General features: G+C 38.3%; 1 pseudogene; it reads right to left on the reverse strand.

The window, feature by feature from the left end:
• Window positions 1-2,479: 2,479 nt before the first annotated feature.
• LOC121426496 lies at window positions 2,480-17,369 on the reverse strand (annotated as a pseudogene).
• Window positions 17,370-19,211: the final 1,842 nt, after the last annotated feature.

Raw genomic sequence — 19,211 nt, forward strand, 5'->3', positions numbered from 1 at the left:
TTTTTTCGCCTTTTTTCCCGTTTTTGGGATGTCATTTCTTGTATGGGAGCATCCACCCCCTTTCTTGCAGCTGCTCATTCCAGGATCCGCCACTACATTATTGATCTCTTGATGTTTTCCTTTTCTTTTGTTTTAGGTTGTTTTCTGTTTTTTGTTTGTCTTAGTTTGTTTTTATTTCTGTGGGGGGGGGGATATCGACACTTGTCCAATCTCCCCCCTCTCTTTGCAAATCATTGTATCTACATGCAAAGAGATAAAGTAAATAATAGCACAATGAAAAGGTGCAAAATCCGGTGTGGATTTTCCACAAAAAAACGAACCCGTCCCGATCAAAACAGAAAGACGCAAGTCAGTGGTGTTTATTAGCATTTAAGCTATTTCTATATAGACAGCCGTTGGTAGCTTATCATTTAATTATGGGGTTTAAATTCCGTCATAAAATAATCATGAAGATAAAATGCTATCGATAGATGTCTAAAGGTCAGTCGCTGTATAAGTCAAATCCGTACTGCTGATGTTAGGGGCTCTAGCTTGGCTTTAATCTCCGATCTAGATTACCGGGCCCGAGATTCGCATTTCTCTCAAGTAAACCCGGGAAATAAACATGAAATGTGTTACAGATATGATTACTTATTCAATTAAACGGATACAGAAGTGTAATCTGTCAATTTATAAAATAGATAAACAAAGCTTGACATAATATGAATAAACATGAAAGCACAAGAAATTGTCGAAGTTGCTAAATTATGTTTTGTAAAAAAAAAAATCACATTTTAAATAATTTACCGGTGCATCAGGAAAAAACAGTGTTACACTCCAAAAAATATTGGGTACAAATGCTCCATGAGGGTAATTATTCTTTCGGGCAGTTTATTTATCCAGTCTGATGATTTTTTCCAATCCTTACTGGACAATATGCTTCCAGTATTGGGTACAATACTGCCCCCAATTGGTTGGACACGTTGTTACCCTCTTGGTGGTAAAAACTCTACCCAATATTTTGTTTATAGTGTAGCCCAAGTGTGTATCAAACCGAATATGAGCATAGCCAGATTAGAAGTGTGACATATAGTAAATGGAACCTATCATAAATAGACCAAGTTTTTATTAGATTACAAAAAAAGATGATAGTTCATCAGAGGAATATGATTAGTATCAGATCACGAGTCGGTGGTCCAGTGGTTAGAGATTTGGACTCATAATCGGAAGGTCGTGAGTTCGAATCCCCACTGTGCCACTGTCTCCACTTTGATAGAAAAAAGGTCTGTCGTTTACAAGGTCAGCCACTGTGACTGATTAACCTAGACGTAAACTGTTTCCTTGTAAATTGGTTTAGAATACAGCTTGGCGTTTACCACCAAAAAATGCTGTCCTGCCGAGTTTCTACGGGAGTTATCATTAATAGAGACAGAAAATGGGTAACCCCGAACATCAGGTATCAGACAAAGGAAATAAATCTGGAAAAACTGCATTATTTCTTTCAATTCAATCAATTATTACACAGTCATTACACCCCATTTCTGCTCACAACATTCCACAAAGGCAATTAATTTATAACATTTTGAAATTCATTGATCTGATACTCCCTATGTGCTATGTTTATGTGAACTTTGCATTATATCATGATTCCTCGTCGCAATCAAAAATCTGATTTTTTACATAGCAAATTTAAATATGAATTACATTGTGACACGATAAATACAAATATTATTCCACAGTATTTTACATTCGGCAAGATAAGGAACTGCGTAACATTTTTAATGGTATACAATTATGAATTTTGCTCGCAATGGCTACTGTGATTATTACTCATGAATATTGTTGAGTCAGACATGTTTGTCCAATTTAGTCTTCCGTCGATCCTTACATCTGAATGTTAATGCTATGATCGTTTTCAATGTCATTATTATCTATTGTAATGCTTTATTCATTTTTATCTTCAACTTTATTTATTCATATCAATCTTCAACTTATCTGTTTTTACCCAATATGCAACAAACTTCGTTATCAGCTAATTCAAATTAGTAGGTGACAACATTTTATAGTACCATTTACATGGAGTACACTGCTTCAGAAGTATAAACGTAATAATTAACTTAAATCTTAAAAAGCAAAGGACCAAGTATACTTCCCTGCGGGTCAGAATGATAATTTTCAATTCAGTTAAGCCCTAAGCCCGTTATACGTCAATTGTCTGAATTCAATCAAGAGCTTTTTAAAGGCCAACAAGTCAAACCAATCGTACGTTTTACAATCATTTACAAGTAGACAGTTGAATATTAATCGGTTTCTTGCGACAGATATTATGAATTTATTTCCTACAGTTGGGATTGGTCTATCAGTTTCATAAAGCGCAAACTAAAGAGATGAAAAAAAAATCATACCGTGCAATTTACATTTGCAAACAATCGTTCTAGTAACAGTCCCACGCGAAAGTGTAAGGCATTTACACCAAAAAAGTTGACTTTGGACTATTAAAGAAACACATAGGGGCGATTCCATGCTAGAAAATAAGCCAGTTTCACAAAATTTTACAACTTACTTTCAAAACAAACAGGGAACTTCCAAAAAAACTTTGTTTTGTGGTAATGATACGTACTAATGTGTTGCCTTTAGATACAATGACCACCAACAAAAATGACGTTGTACAAGGATGAATTAGAGCTTAAAATGTTTCTTGTCGTACATGATGCAGAGGTGTCCAAAACGACACGCAATATCTTCACCTGTAATTCACCCATTGACAATTAACATTATCATGTCGTTTGTCATTTGTCCCAAGACTACCCAGTAGTACTTTATTACCACAAAGCCAGTTAAAGTTACTGTTTTGTTTCGACAGAAAGTTGTGAAAATGGTTGATTTGTTGGAATTAAGTGTTGAATGCATAAATGGATTGGAAATGGCTGATTTTTTCTATCATGGACGCGCCCTTAGACAAGCGGGAAGACAAAGTGCACTCTGAACCTTTTATTTTCATAAAGAATTTCCCCTGAGTACTTTTTAGATGCAAATCAGATGCGTAATTTCTCATTCAAAGACATTTATAGAGATGATTAGGCCATTTATCATGTTTATATACTTTTTGAAATGAAGGCGAAGAAGCAGACCATCAACATGCTACAAACTCCCAGCGAAGCGGAACCTGAAGAAATTTCTAGAAAAATAAAAGAGATGAAAATGACAAGCCAGTGAGAAAATTAAACTGAAAGTTAAATTTTTTTTCTTGGTAATTATGTCCTAAAATGTCACAATAATACAGTGTTCATCCCATATTGGATGGCTTTATGGGATATCTGATATAGTCCAAGAGTTAAGGGCAAACCTTCTGGACATGAAATAAATCCATTGTTTTGGAACTTACTAAGGATTTACTGATCTCATTTTCGAGTCTGGGGCCCGTCTCGGGATGCCCGATGCGTGAAATTATCTTCACACTCTTAAGGCTTGGTCCCACTGTACTAACGGATGCAAAACGCATAAGAATTCTTGCCATCCGTTATAAAAACGTTATGTATTCGTTGTGTACTCTTTGCATAAGTACACGCTCTATATCCGTCGAGCATCCGTCCTCTCTGATTTCATTGTTCGCCCCATTTTGTCCATTGTCTGGAGCGGATAAAAACTGATGAAGCCATCCCGAAATTTTGCTTGTCCGCTGTATCCGTTATGAGTACGTTTTGTGTCCGTCGGCCAGAGGGACCAGGCCTTTAAAAGTGAGTATTTTGACAAAGATAATGATATAATTATGAATACAGTGTCACACATTTTGTTCACATACAGTGCATGTGAACAAAACACGTGACACTGTTCTTTTCTACTGGGAAACCAATCAGGCGATTGAATTAATTATCCAGTCAGATCATAACTTACTCATTGTGTCGTCTTATCCAATCACATCTCCGTTCTCTACATTACTCTTCTCCAGCCGTAAGTATTTCAAGATGCATGGCATCTGATTTCATCTCTCTCTGACCGTTGATGGCGTCCATCGCTGCTTGAGCCGATCAAAACAACCCCCTCCCTCCCATGCCCCCCCCAATAAAAGTAAAACGTATACGAAATTTGAAAATTACCTGATGCGTCTGACCATCCAATCACATCTCCATTCTCTTCGTTAGTTTTCTCCAGCCATTCCATGAGGGGCTGAAAGTATTCCAAGATGGCGTCTGCTTTCATCTGTCTCTGACCGGTGAGGGCCTCCATTGCTTCAGGCCACGGGCGGCTTTTGCCCAGTGATAACATTGCACTGCCGAAAAGATGGATGCATTGAATTCAATTTGCAATTTATAAAAGGAAATTTCACAAGAAATAGCAAAGAATCATGATCATTTAATATATGTATTTTTTTGCTTGCTTCGTCTGAAGTTCAGGATATCGTTGACAAAAATGATGACTTTACCTCATCGATAATTTTACAGGCAAAAAAGGTGATCATTCTAAAATAGAATTGCAATTACAATGAATCAGTATCATTAACTAATAGGAAGTATCAATCCAGGACCAAAGAACAAACATTGTGATTTAGTTTAAGATTAATGTTAAAACTATGATAATGACAATATATCAATCCGGGACTAGCCTTGATTGGCATTTTGCTGTTTATGTAAGATCCAAATTATCATTCCCCCCCCCCCCCCCTCTTTACCGAATGTACTCTATTTTTAGTAGATGTACTTGATAATCAATCAAATTCAATTGAATACTTTAAAAATATATTTATACTAACGCCAATTTGTCGCCAGCTTCAGTGGATTGATAGAAGTCGCATTTATGGAGTGGTCCCGTATGACCCGCTGACTGGCAAAGAGACTGATAAAACTGGAACTGAATTATAGTCCGGATATAGTATCTGAAAAAAATACAAAGATTACCAAACCTGAAATACGTAAGCACGGTACGCCGTATATCCAAAAAATATAAATAATAACGAGGCGCAACAATGACGATCTTTCGTCAATTACAGTAAATTAAAAATGATTCAGTTATTTTTTTTAGTAAAGACCAAGACCAAGCGATGGCTGTAACAAAATCTCATTAGACCATTAAAAAAACATTTGTGAAATTAATACACAAGTACAAACTATCAAAATGCAGGGATCAGCTATCATTATCAAAATGCTTGAGAGAATAGCAGCCAATGGAAAGTGGCTGAATTAAAACTATTTAGAAAAATGCGGGTTTACATCGTTTCTCTGAAGTAAAGAGAAAGGGAGAAAGAGGGAGGGTGAGATCGCTGAGGTGTATATAGAGTGATTGGGGGTTCTCGTGAAGGCGAGATTTTTACAAATACTTTGATAAAAGGTACCTCTTCAACGAAAAATTACTTCAAATTGAGATTAGTTCGAGAGGGATTCCCAATTAAAAGAATAAATTGATAGCTCACCCAATGAATGGATACGATACAATGATATGAAGCATGGCACCGCCTCGAAATCTTCTTCAGTTCTTTCAACAGGGGCTTTGACCCCGATCAGATCATTCCTTTATAGAAAAAGAGCATTGAGAAATATAAAAAATGTGTATATCGGTATAACGTTGCGATGAAAGGAACTCAGATCGTTGATCTCATGTGTTATCATTTGTCGTAAGCAAATTTTTCATGAGTTAAACTCAACGGTCTGAAACATGGATATCAATTTTGAAAGAATTTCATGGAACGAAGACCCCCTTATCCATCCATACACCCACACACACACACGCACACCCCCCACACACACATACCCTCACCCATACATCCTACATTGGCCTACACGTCCTAAACGCCAGCAAACAAGTTTTTTTTTTAACAAAGTGTTTACAATCTCCTCGGCGAGTCAGGACGTAGTGTCAGTGATGTAGTGATGTGGAGCGTTGTGGCCCAGTGGATTAGTCTTCAGACTTTGAAACAGAGGGTCGTGGGTTCGAATCCCAGCCATGGCGTAATTTCCTTCAGCAAGAAACTGAACCACAATGTGCTGCACTCAACCCAGGTGAGGTAAATGGGTACCGGTAGGAAGTAATTCCTTAAGAAGCTGTGTGCGCTATGAACGCCTAGCTTAGCCGGATATAGGAGCGCCTTGAGCACCTAACAAGGTGGATATGTGCGCAATATACATATCCTATATTATTATTATGTATCGCGCTTGACATTTAACATATTGGCACATTTTTCATCACTTACCTAATCCCTAAAAAGTTGCTTTCTGATATGGTTTTAAAATTGATTCATTCTCGCGAAAGCGTTCATTTTAAGCTTATTTTTTATTAACGTATCTAATTATTCATCTATATATTCATTCTTTATATTACTAATTTGTTCCTTCATCCACACTTATCAACATTATCTAGGCCCACTTAACATATTTATCAATCATAATTTCGTTTAATATCAATTCATTCTCTATTTCTATGCATCCATCATGCTGTAGTTGTGAACATTATTTTTTTGGAGGGGGAGGGGTGTGAAAATCATTTATTTATACTGCATATCAATGTATTACTCATTCAAAATGTTAATTAATCAATTAGTCAGCTAATTAGTTATCGAGAATGGTAGGCTCCTTTTGATATTAATCATACTTAAGTTGCCACCATCTTGCTGTTCCCGCATTGACGTCTGTTTTCCCGCTGAATACATCCCACCTCCATTGCTCCAAAGCTAAGCTAAATGGAAGGGTTCCAATCGTTGGTAACGCCATCTTCAATAAGAAGTTTATATCTGTGTTTGTTACTAGGGTAAAAAGACAAAGTATAGTAAAAGTTTAGTAGAAGTTGGTAAGGACAGTTTTTCATAGCTGAGGAATGATTGCATATCGGCCAACCATGCCAACTATAATACGTAAATAGGGTAAAATTCACAGAACAAAATGCTGAAATTTTCATCGAAATTGAATAACAAATAAGGAAGTTATTGTATTTTAAATTTTATCAATATTTCGTGAAAACAGTTCTACGCACATTGTCATGAATATTCATTATGATGAAATAATTCGCGGCCGTAATAACTAATGCACTTAATCAGTTGTCAATCAAATTGTTTAGTTCTTGGTAGAAAATTTTTGAATAAACCTAATTTCATATAAAAAATACAAAAGAACAAGTAGGGATATGATATCACCAGCCCATCTAATTAATATTCTTTAAGACATGCCTAGAACTGTTTCACCGGAATAATGCAAATCTTTAGAATTCAATAACTTCGTTATTTCTTTTCCGATGTTGATCACATTTTCAGCATTTTGCTCTGTGAATTTTACTCTATTTATTGAGATATGATTATCTCCACCCTGGAAAATCCCTTTAAAAGTATTCTAAGATTTGTACCCATAATGCACCGTTCTCCGGGCCAATTCAACCCCTAGTAGAATTCTACTTACCGTTCATAGAATCGTCATCCCCGTCAAACAATCCAACCACTTTCAAATGTTTGGGCGTGGCTACCGATTGTGCCATCACTTCTCCAATTGCTTCGTGGAAGGCGCCGTTAGCTCCCCCGCGGAAGGATACCGGTTGGTGTTTGTAATTCATAGCATACTGGATATGACCAAACTCATGGTGAACTGTCATAAAGTAGTCCATGTTCACTTCCGTGCACATCTTAATCCTGAAAAGAAAATTGCGAATAACTAAATAACGCTGGCGTCATATTTTGGACATTTTTGGTAGTTTAATTTACAGTTTGATATCACCTTTTAAATTTCATTTTCACAACATGAACTGTCCTATAATAGGCCTCCGTTTTCTCAAACCTCATTCAAAGTTTAAAGGTTATACTGTTCTCTAAATTTACCAAAACTGGAATGTGAGTTACATTTGCAATTATTATCAGTTTAAAGAGCTGTGCTCTTCTTTTTTTAATTCACGATGAAAGAATAAATATTAAATATCGTTGACTACGTTATTAAAATATGCGAACCTGTTCACAATGATATCCCTTGCTCACATGGGTTTATAATTATCCAAGAACACTAATTAAGCATCGGGGCCAAGTACCATGCCATGATGGTCGTCATTCTGGCACCGGAAAAGACGCCGATTCGCGTCGATCGCTTCCACTTTAAAAAAAAATGGCCCTATATCCCCCACCACAACACGCTATGTATGTAACCATAGGACCTAAGATTAAGCTGACCTAAAGTCTTCTCTGTTGAGGAAGTCCCATGCTTGGGGGTGGCAGAGCACTTTCCTTCCATCATCGGGTCTCTCGAACATTGAATTCTCCCCGAATGCATCGTTGGCCGGAAATAGACCCATGGAGCTGAAGAAATCATCTGCCATACGGAACAGCCTGTCCACCGTATAATTCTTTCGAGGAGAAATATAGAGTGGGAATTATACTTTAGAGGAATGTTGTTTTCTCTGGCCAAACATGGCCTATAATATAGCTAGCCACCTTTTTTCAAGATGGTTCCCAATATTCAAAGAAAGGACCACAGTGATATGACGTTGGGAATGTCCCGGAAAGTGAATCAAATTAATTACGAGGTTCAACATTGGAATCCCGCAAAAAGCACGGCATGATAATTTATGAATGAGTTTCGCTACGCGATGGACGGAGAGTTCAATAAAGAACACAGTCAATGTTGCAAATGCCCGTCAAATGACACAGAACTGCTGGGATGGGAAGTCATTGTCGAAAATTTGTGAACAGGAACAGCAGTTTCGTCCTCTGTTTCGGAGTTGCAGAAAAACTGCCAGTGATCATTTCCGGGGGGGGGGGGCAGTCAAATATATCTGTACACATGCGTGACCAAATTATTTCCAAACACCCCCTAAACGAGTTTTTCTCTGTGTGCAAAAAAAAAAACCTGAACAAGCTTTTCGCGGGGCCTCATTTACATATTTTGGCCCCAAAAAAAGTTGTCGCCAGAGTATGACCCTATACAAGTTTTTTTCGGTTTCCTAGGCCCGTTCCCAGGGTCGTTGCTTACGATCAGGAAGAACCGGAACACTTCATAAACGAGGAGGAAAAAGGCCCGGGGAAAATATTTGGTGATAAAACATATTCTAAATACGTTTGGCTAGTCATAAAAAGGCTTTGGAAAAAACATAGGCCTACCCTGAATACTTTGACCCCGTGAATGACCATTGGCCAGTCTTTCAAAACCACCCTTTTTTTTAAAAATCGGTGTTTTTGATACCCATAACGAGTGCACGGAATTATTGTCTAGAGTACGGACGAAATGCTGTTTTCAATCACCAATTTTCGACAAAGACTTCTTGTTCTTTTCATGAAGGGCATTGACAATACATTTTCTTGAACCCTCCGTATATATCTAATGGCTAATTAAGGCCTAGTCTACCTGGTAAGTATATACTTTCCATTCATGATCTCACCTGTCTAACCATTTCATCAGATACGTCGATATTAGGAAGATCGGGATACGGCACCACGTGTGGATAGATGTTCCAGAAACGTCCCCACATGTCCCCTGTGAAGTTTGGACACATAAAAATATTAATTGGAAATGAAGATTGATACTGAATCTTTGCAGGTATGATTAGGAAGAATATCAGCAACATCAATTAGCGTATAACGAGTCAAAAATGTTGCTGGATCGGGGGGGGGGGGGGGGGGTTCTCAACAGTTTCAAGCGAGCGAAGCGACTGGGGGAATTCTTGCAATCTTGAAAAAAAATCTTTGCCAATTTGAAATGAAATTCTAATTTCGTTTTAGATTTTTTTACGTATGTGTAATATTCAATAGACCATCACGATTTTGATGACTTATTTTGCTCGTCAGATATATTTTACCCCCTAAAATGCGGATGACCTTTGGCCTCGTGTTTCATTTTGGACAGATTCGTTTAACACCTCCTAATGCTGTTTTCTAGGTACGCCCTGAACGTTCCATGGCAACTCCACGGGGTGGGTGGGGATACTTGGATTATGATTGGACGGGGGTGTGAGGCTCAGGGCTTGAAATCCTTAGGTACCCATCTCTGAGGGTCATTTGACCGTGAAGAGGTACCCATGTCTAAGGATTTTTCCTCCAAATAAAGACCCGCCATGCCTCAAGATTTTCCTTAAAATATAGACAAATTTTTAAGATTATTTCTGTTTTTTTAGCTTGTAATCCAATGTGCAATGCAAAATACATACATGCGCTGCATGTATGCACTATGTTGCACGGTAACTGCATATACGGTTGGTCGAGTGTGCCAGATATGCATAGAGTGACGTACCCCGGTGCCCATTGCTATCGTACTAAGATATGGAAATACTACAGGTAGAATACACTCGTCCAGGGGTCCAGCTACTCGAACTCTCGACCGGGGCCAATATAGACATTTCCGGGTCTTTTCCTGGGGGTGTTATAAGTATTTTTTTTATCATAAACGCAATCATTTCTAAGGATTATTCAGTTGAAAAATAATACCAATGGCTAAGGATTTGTTGCAATAGCAAGACCCGTGTCTAAGGATTTGTTTGCAATAAACTACCCACTAGAGCGGCAAATCCCCGTATGCGATATACAAGTGGCCCCCCAAAAAACGGGGAAAAAGAGAAAAAGAGGGAAAAGGGAAGAGAAACGTAGTGAGGAAAGAAGAAATTATTGTTAATTATAATGTTATATTATGTTATTTATATGTTATGTTAAACAAGAAGCATTTTTTTCATAGCTTTATAAAACATTTGCTTCATTGTGTCTTCATTGTTCATGTTGTTCCTGGTGTTCGCATAGACTGTTTAACTATATATATAATCCCGTTGCACTAAACCTCCCGTTTTCAAATCAATATACAACAAATATATTTCCTTGCAATTCGAGTAATTATTGTTTTGTGTAGTGACATATTCTTCGTTTTCATGACTACTTAAAGTGATTGCCCTATTTTAAGGTCTTGATATAAAACATTTTCTGTCCGTGCTAACGTTTGCATAAGTAGATTGGTGAGATTTCTGCTCTTCATTAAACTTAAATCAGTCCTTAAAACGTCAATTTTTCTGATCTGAATATAAAAAATGTTCAGCTCGCGCGCTTCGCGCTCGCATCACTTGGTTAGTGAAAAACATAGGGTCTTAGTGAATTTCTACAACAAGCCTTAGAATGCCCCTCTTCAGGTCTGAATTTTCTACATAATTTTAAGCTCGCGCTTCGCGCTCGCAGTATTTGATTAGTGAGGTGCATATGATAATCATGATTACAATTACTTCAAAAAGTACTTCATGTGTTACATGTAATTCTAACAAAATCAGCAAGCGCTTGGCACTTGCATTAGATGACTATGGTGAGATAATTATGTATACCCTTAATGAATTCCTAAAAAACATAGTCCTTAAAATATCCATGTTTGGGGTCAATATATACAAAAAATTTAGCTCGCGGTTCGTGCTCGCATCATTTGGTTAGTGAAATATGCACGGTCTTAGGGAATTCCTACAAACACGCCTTAGAATACCTCTCTGAATTTCCTAAATTTTCAGCTAGCGCTTCGCGCTTGCAGTATTTGTATAGTAAGATGCGTTTGATAATCATGATTACAATGACTACAAAGGTGCTTCATGACTGTGTTTAGATGTAATTCTGACAAAATCAGCAAAGGATGGCACTAGCATTAGATGACTATGGTGAGATATTTATACTCCTGATGGATTCTGAAATATAGTTCTTAAAATTTCCCTGTTTAGGGTCAATATATACAAATTTTTTTAGCTCGCGCTTCGCGCTCGCATTGTTTGTTTAGCGAGACAGTTTCGTATCATGATTAAAACAAAATTGCTTATAATGTCCCTTTTTAACTCTGAATATCAAACATTTTCAGCTCGCGCTTCGCGCTCGCATTATTCAATCAGTGAGATACATGTCCGTTTAATGGCACTGCATGTCCATAAAATATCTCTATTAGGTCAGTATACCTGACAACTGAGCGCGCTTCGCGCGCTCCCTAAGTGACTCAAAATATTTGCTGGTGCCCCCCCCATGCCGTGACCCACGGTACGCCACTGCCCCCCCCCCTTCGGGGGGGGGGGGAGTGGCAGCTCACTCACCTAGTACATTCGCCGGGAGGTGGCCAGTGAGGGGGACGTGCTCAGATCCGTAGATTTCATTCAGCTTTCGTCTCACATAAGCATGCAGCTGTTTATAAAGTGGTAGAATAGCATTGTAGAGTTCATAAACCTGTGTCTCGAGGTCGTCGCCATAATCAGACCTCCAGTAATCGCCGAGGTCATCATACCCTGTATAAAGAAACAAAAAATGCATCCAGATTCTTATTTGAAAAAAAAAGATATATGGCGAATTGTGTGAATGAATCCTCATCGACGTTATTATTCATCATTCGTCACCACTATCATGATGGGCGATTCCATACGTGTCATACGGGACATTTTGACAACATTTTCTAGTTTCCTAGCCGAATGCTTGAGAAATAAAATATTTAAATTTGTCAGCGATAAAGCTATAGTGGATAGTCATGTGAAAAACTCATAACCAACACACACACACAAACAAATGATTATGGGTAAATTATAGGTGAAAATGCTGTGTCGTACGGGACGCAGACATGTCCCGTGCGACACGCAACATTTTAAGCTCTAATTCACCTATGGACGACATATTTTTGTTGGTTGTCAGTTTTTTTGCATGTCTACCCAGTATAGTAGTTTAATATTACCACAAATTGAAGTTTTTCGTTCGTTTAGACAGCAGGTTGATAAATATTGTGAAAATGGCGGATTTTTCTAGCATGGAATCGCCGTGATTATCGCTATTATCGATACCAGCAGCATGCAGCGGCTGCACCTTGATCATCATTTCACAAGCAGAGGCATCATCACCACCATACAACAACAGACCACCATCAGTTCATCGTTATATCAAAAAGTTCTTTTGAAGCGAATAGAAAATAATTATGCATAATGTTATCATGATTATTATCATCGTCATCATTTATTATCATCGGCAAAGTAACAATCATGGTCGTCGTCATCATCATCATCATCATCCACATAATTATAATTTTTCATTCAGCAAGAAACGGATCCACAAGGTAAAGGTAAATGGGTACCGGTAGGAAGTAATTCCTTAAAAAGCTGTGTGCGCTTTGAACGCCTATAACTGGGTAATATAGGAGCGCCTTATATATCATGTGCGCAATATAAATACCCTCTATTATTATCATCATTATCATCATCATCATCATCATCATCACCACCACCACCATTATGATAATAAGAGTATAAGGTATTTATATTGTGCACATATCCACCTTGTTAGGTGCTCAAGGCGCTCCTATATTACCCGGCTAAGCTAGGTAAGGCGTTCAGAGCGCACACAGATTCTTAAGGAATTACTTCCTACCGGTACCCATTTACCTCACCAGTGGGTGTTTCATAAAGCTGTTCGTAAGTTACGAATGACTTTACGCACGACTGGTGATGCTTTATTATGCTATGTGTTATCCCTATGTAATTGAGTTATAACCTAAGAACATGTTCCAGTCATGCGTAAAGTCGTTCGTAACTTTACGAACAGCTTTATGAAACACCCACCTGGGTTGAGTGCAGCACATTGTGGATCACTTTCTTACTGACGGAAATTACGCCATGCCTGGGATTCGGCCCAACGACCGTCTGTTTCAAAGTCCGGAGACTAATCCACTGGGCCACAACGCTCCACAATTTATCATCATCATCCTCCTCATCATCCTCATCATCATCCACGTCATCCTCCTCCTCCTCCTCATCATCATCATCATCATTTTAAACATGTTTCTCCACTTGAAATCTTACCATTCGCCCTTGCTCCGTCATTCGCTATATCCACGTATCTTACGTAATAAGGTTTGTTGGCTTTCCCTATCGTATTACGGAATTCCTGCCAAACCCACACTAGTTCATCCCAGTCTGTCGAGGTCGCCAAAATTTCCGTGAGATCTGAAAGAGAAAAATTAATAAAAGACCCAAAATTAATGATAAATCGCTCCCTGTTTTATGTTTCATTTCTTTGAAGTTGTCATTCCTATTTCAATCCCTATTCCGCCAATTCACATTCCAATTCCCATTTTCACTACCATTCCTATTCATTTTCCAATTCCCGTTATCCTTTCTATACATATTCCCCTTTCCAATTTTCATTTCAATTCCTATTTCCTTTTCCATTCTAATTCCAACTCCTAGTACAATTCCCATTCCCGTCCCCTTCCTACATATTTCAAGTTTCATTAATTTTTCAATTCCCATTAATATTCTCGGTCCCATTCCTTCTCACAGTCTCATTCCTTCTCACAGTCCCATTCCCATTTTTTTTCTATTTACATTCCTATTCCTTTACACATTCCTTTTCCCGCTGGCTCGAACTCACAAAGGTGGGCTAAAGTTATAACGGGGTACAGTTTAGTCATGGGACAGTTAATACCCGGGTATATAACGTTAGTCCACCGCGCTATTCACAAATGGTGGACGAATCAAGCCATGGGTTAACTTTAGCACTCGGGGTTAAATTTAACCCATGGCTGAGTTATTATATCCCGGTATAAACTAAAGTCCACCTTTGTGAATTCGGGCCATTATTTTTTTGTTTGACGCCCAGCTTCCTGGATGTCTCTCGACAACCTTTCACCACAAAAAGGGGCACTGGCGGATCCAGGGGGGGGGGGGGCACACCCGGCCCGTGCCCCCCCTTGAGAGGCACAATTTATTTTTTTAATGTAAACATGCCGTTAAAATAGAAGTGTGCCCCCTCTTTTGAAAGTGAATAACGTTTTTTGGGTTTTTTTTTTTTTTTTTGCTTTTCAAATTTTTTATTGGGAAAATATTCCCCCCTTCTTTTGGAAAATCCTGGATCCGCCATTGAAAAGGGGAACCTGGCCAAGAAAGCCAACTTCGATTTCGATGCCATGTTGATGGTCATTTTATAATCTAGGGTTCATCACAAATCTTTATGGTACGAGGACCAGATCGCCCCTCCCCCTGTTCCACCGTCTCTGGGCTCGGGGGAGGGGGGGGGGGCTATATACGCCCAGTCTTACGAGTTGGGTATTTGGTATATAGACAATAGAGGGAAACCTACCCGGTTCAAGTTTGAGACACTCTGTTGGGTCATCAGGTCGACATATTGGGGTTGAGCTGTATATCTTTTTCATCTCGGCCATGATCTCAGTGTACTGTTAGAGAATGAAAGCAAGGTTAAGTTCAAATCTAATAAAAGGGCAATTCCAAAGAGAGAGAAAAAATACTGTACACCCGAAACAACGCTCAACAATTAAGGCAAATCGTTTTTTTTTGTCGACCCCTAACTCGACAAAAATTGTTTTCTTGGTTGTACTCTCATGTTAAGTTATTATCTTTAATGCTATTTTCTGTAATCATGTAGTTATAATCATTTTCATCATTTTTACTTGTATGTATTAACTTGTATAAGTGTTTTTATGAAGAATGAAATAAAATGAATTCAATTAGATTCAATTGTGACCTTCATTTTTTTTCGTTTTGTTCATGAGGACAAATTATACACAAAATAACTAGTCACAACGATATACATATCGAACTCAAAAACGTTTTAGAGAACAAAAATGGCAAGCAAGAATCACTTTGAACTATGAGCACAAATAAAATGATAACAGATGTTAAAATGAACTAGATAAAAAAACAATAAAAGTTACCAATCCTACCACTTCCTTACTTTGATCTAATAACCGAGGTCACTTTCCCTTCTGTCATAATTCTGTTTGTGCTTTGATTTCCGATATTCATCTGGAAAATAACTTGGTAAGTTTGATTTTGCTGTACTATATTCTTTCGTTGCTTTCAGTTTTGTCAAGTCGAGTTTGTATCATTTCGTTCATTTTGCTAATTTTGTTGCATTTAGTAAATACGGAAGGAAGCTATACATCGCGTGACCTACGTCATCCTGTCTATATTGTTAGATTGTATAGTGGTAGTAAAATACGCGCTGTGATTTGCTGGATTTGTACCACGTGACCTCCCTTCAAAAAGTTATATTGTACATATGTACAATATAACTTTCGATTTTTGGATGGCAAAATCCATGATGGGGGGCTTAGATTAAGGGATCTATTTACTATAATAAATAGTGAACGTTCTATCATACAATATTACTGGACTATATGAACTCCAAATATAAAATTATCCCTCGTGCAAGCCTATTTCACCTCGGCCTTCGGCCTCGGTGAAATAAACCTGCACTCGGGATAATTTTATATTTGTCGTACATATAATCCAGTATATTGTACAATAGATTGTACACTATTTATATAATATTGTTGTATATATTGTTATATATAAACTCAAGATGAAATAATAAATATCATTTCAATAATAATTTAACTGACTCCGAGTAGGACAATACCTAGCTTATCTCCCCGCCCCTCTCTCTCATAGTTTTTGTATATGGTTATTTTGTATAGGACATTTTGTTTATACATGCCTATTTCATAGTGACTTTGTATTGTTCTCAGTCATTTACAAGGGGAATGCATTTAAAGTCCATTTCAAGTCAGACATAATAGTTTACCTCCTGTACGGTGTCGTTGTCGAGCGCAGATACGCCGATGTCGGCTATAAAACCAAGTAGACGTTGAACGTCATCGGGAAAAGTAGCCTTGACATCATCGAACTCGCGAGCCCTCATCGCAGAGTTCTTACGGAAAACCGACTCTTTCAGACTGGCTTCAACCTGAAAAATAATGATGAGAGGGAAGACATTACTTGATTTAATATCATTTGATTTAATGGTTTATTGCATTTCCTTTCATTTATTGCACCATACAAATCAGAACTTCAAAAACACAAATAAATGGGCACCCCCCCCCCCACAAATGAATGAACTTGTGTTGATAATGGGTAATATAAATACAAACAAAACATGGGGATATACATGTAAGTTCATAGTATTGAAAATAGCTTCTCTGTTGTTATTATTATAATCGTTGCCATCAACATCACCATAATCATCACCGTCATCACCATGACATTATATTATCATTTTGTATCATTATTATCGCCATAACCATCGTCAACATGATTATCTTCATCATCATCATCATCATGCATCATCACCATCATCACCATCATCACCATCATCACCATCATCATCATCATCATCATCATCATCAGCATCACCATCATCACCATCATCATCACCATCATCATCATCATCACCTCACCACCACCACCATAAGCCATATACATACACTTTTCTCTTGATTAAAATCGGTAAGGTTGGTCACGAAATCCCAGTTTGCCGAGTTGGACTCGAAGAACACCATCTCCGCTGTCGAATTATACTCATCCAAGAACGCCAAAGCTTCTTCCAGACGATCACCACTTCCATCGACATCATTGATGCTGTCCAGTTGGGATGGAGGCACAACGAAGGCGACGATGATCGCGAGAAGACACAAAATTTGACTTTGAGAACCCATGATCGCGTGAGACTGCTTTGATTACTTTATAATGCTATTGGTCTTGGTATTCTCTATGACAGCTCTATTTTCATGATTTTGCTTCCACAAGCTCGTAAGGAAACGAGGAATAGGAACTGGCTTGCCTGGACGGTCGGTATCTCTCTAATTATAACCAATGTGGCAAATCGATATTGATTTCCCATGGGTAGGGAATTTTCTGTGAAGTTCCTCTTGTAATTGTTTTGCAAGGAAGTTTGCATACATTTCTTCCAGGCTCGAATCCAGATGGAAGTGGGCGTTGCCCATCGGCGGCAGAAGCCAAAAATTTTAGGGGGGGCACCATAATTTTTTGACAAGCAACAAAAAAGGTATCAAACAAATTTTTTAGGGGGGCGCAGGAAACAAAATTGACAAGCAAAAAAAAAAAGAAGATATCAACAAAACATTTAGAGGGGGGGGGGAGATCGTCTCCCCCACCTCAAATTTCCCCCCGCTTTCGCCGCCTATGGCGTTGCCCCCTTTTTAAACGAGAAAATACTTTCCGACAAGTAGTCAGTGTGGTGATTTTTTTTTCTTTCTTAGAAAGTTTGACTTGCAACACTCCCCCCCAAATAGTACTGGTTACCATTGTTACCATCATTACTTATCATTAATATATATATTTTTTTTTGGGGGGGGGTAGTTGCCCACGCCTCCCATCTCTCTGGTCAATCCTCGAACCGCCCCACCATTATTTATCTTTCGATGTTGTTTTCTATATTTTTTTTTTTTGCTTTTCGTTTTGTTCTGCCTTCAAGTGTACCAGTTGTGACGATGAGATGCGGAGCGTCGTGGCCCTGTGGACTAGTCTCTGGACTTCGAATCAGAGGGTCGTGGGTTCAAAATCCCAGCCACGGCGTAATTTCCTTCAGCAAGGAATTCATCCACAGTGTGCTGCACTCGACCCAGGTGAGGTAGATAGGTACAGGCAGGTAAGTAATTCCACAAAAAGCTGTGTGCACCTGAATAGGTAGCCAAGCTTAGCCGGGTAATAATAGGGCCCGCTGGGAGAACAGTTTTCGGAACTGAAGTGGCTACCCTGGGTGAATATACCATTATTATTATTATCATGATATCAAACACTATTTTTGTCTATCCATCTAATACATAAATCGAATAAGGAAATGTCAATTTTTAGTCATTCTGCAAAAAAGAAAAAAATGAGATGACCTTCGACCTTGGTTGATAGACCCGGATCATAAAACTTAAAATCTGTAACAAATAATATGACATTCTATTGTGAATGTGTCAGTTACAGGAAATTGGGCTTTTTAAATATCTACTTTCAAAGTCAGAGTTGCCAACATTAATATTTCACCTTTCAGGGAGAATTAAATGAAAAAGTAGGGAGATCTTTTCTCTATTAAACACAATCCAACGAAAGAAATGAATTTATGTAGGGGCGAATCCAGAATTTTCCAAAAGGCGGGAAGCATTCTTGTACATGGAAAAAAAATAAACAAGCCAAGAAAAAAAAGTAGCTCACTTTCATATGCATATGACATATTCCCCCCTTTTTTATTTTTTTGCCTTGCAAAGCGGGGGGGGGGGGGAGGGGTGGGGGGCAAGGGCTGGATTTGCTCCGACCTGGATCCGACACTGAATCAGGAAGAAGTTGAAAATCTGCAGGTTTTTATTTTCATTTGAAAAGCGGCCAATTTTCAGAGAATCTCCATGGCAATCAGAAAGACTTGGCCGCCCGACAAATTTATGATGAAATTTCAGATATGATGACGTTTCAATTATGATCACATTTCAACCTGAACTTAAACTTTGACACTTACGACACTACCAAAGGCAACAAAAATGTATAAACATAAT

The sequence above is a fragment of the Lytechinus variegatus genome, chromosome 13 (assembly GCF_018143015.1).
Source record: "Lytechinus variegatus isolate NC3 chromosome 13, Lvar_3.0, whole genome shotgun sequence".
Classification (NCBI taxonomy): Eukaryota; Metazoa; Echinodermata; class Echinoidea; order Temnopleuroida; family Toxopneustidae; genus Lytechinus; species Lytechinus variegatus.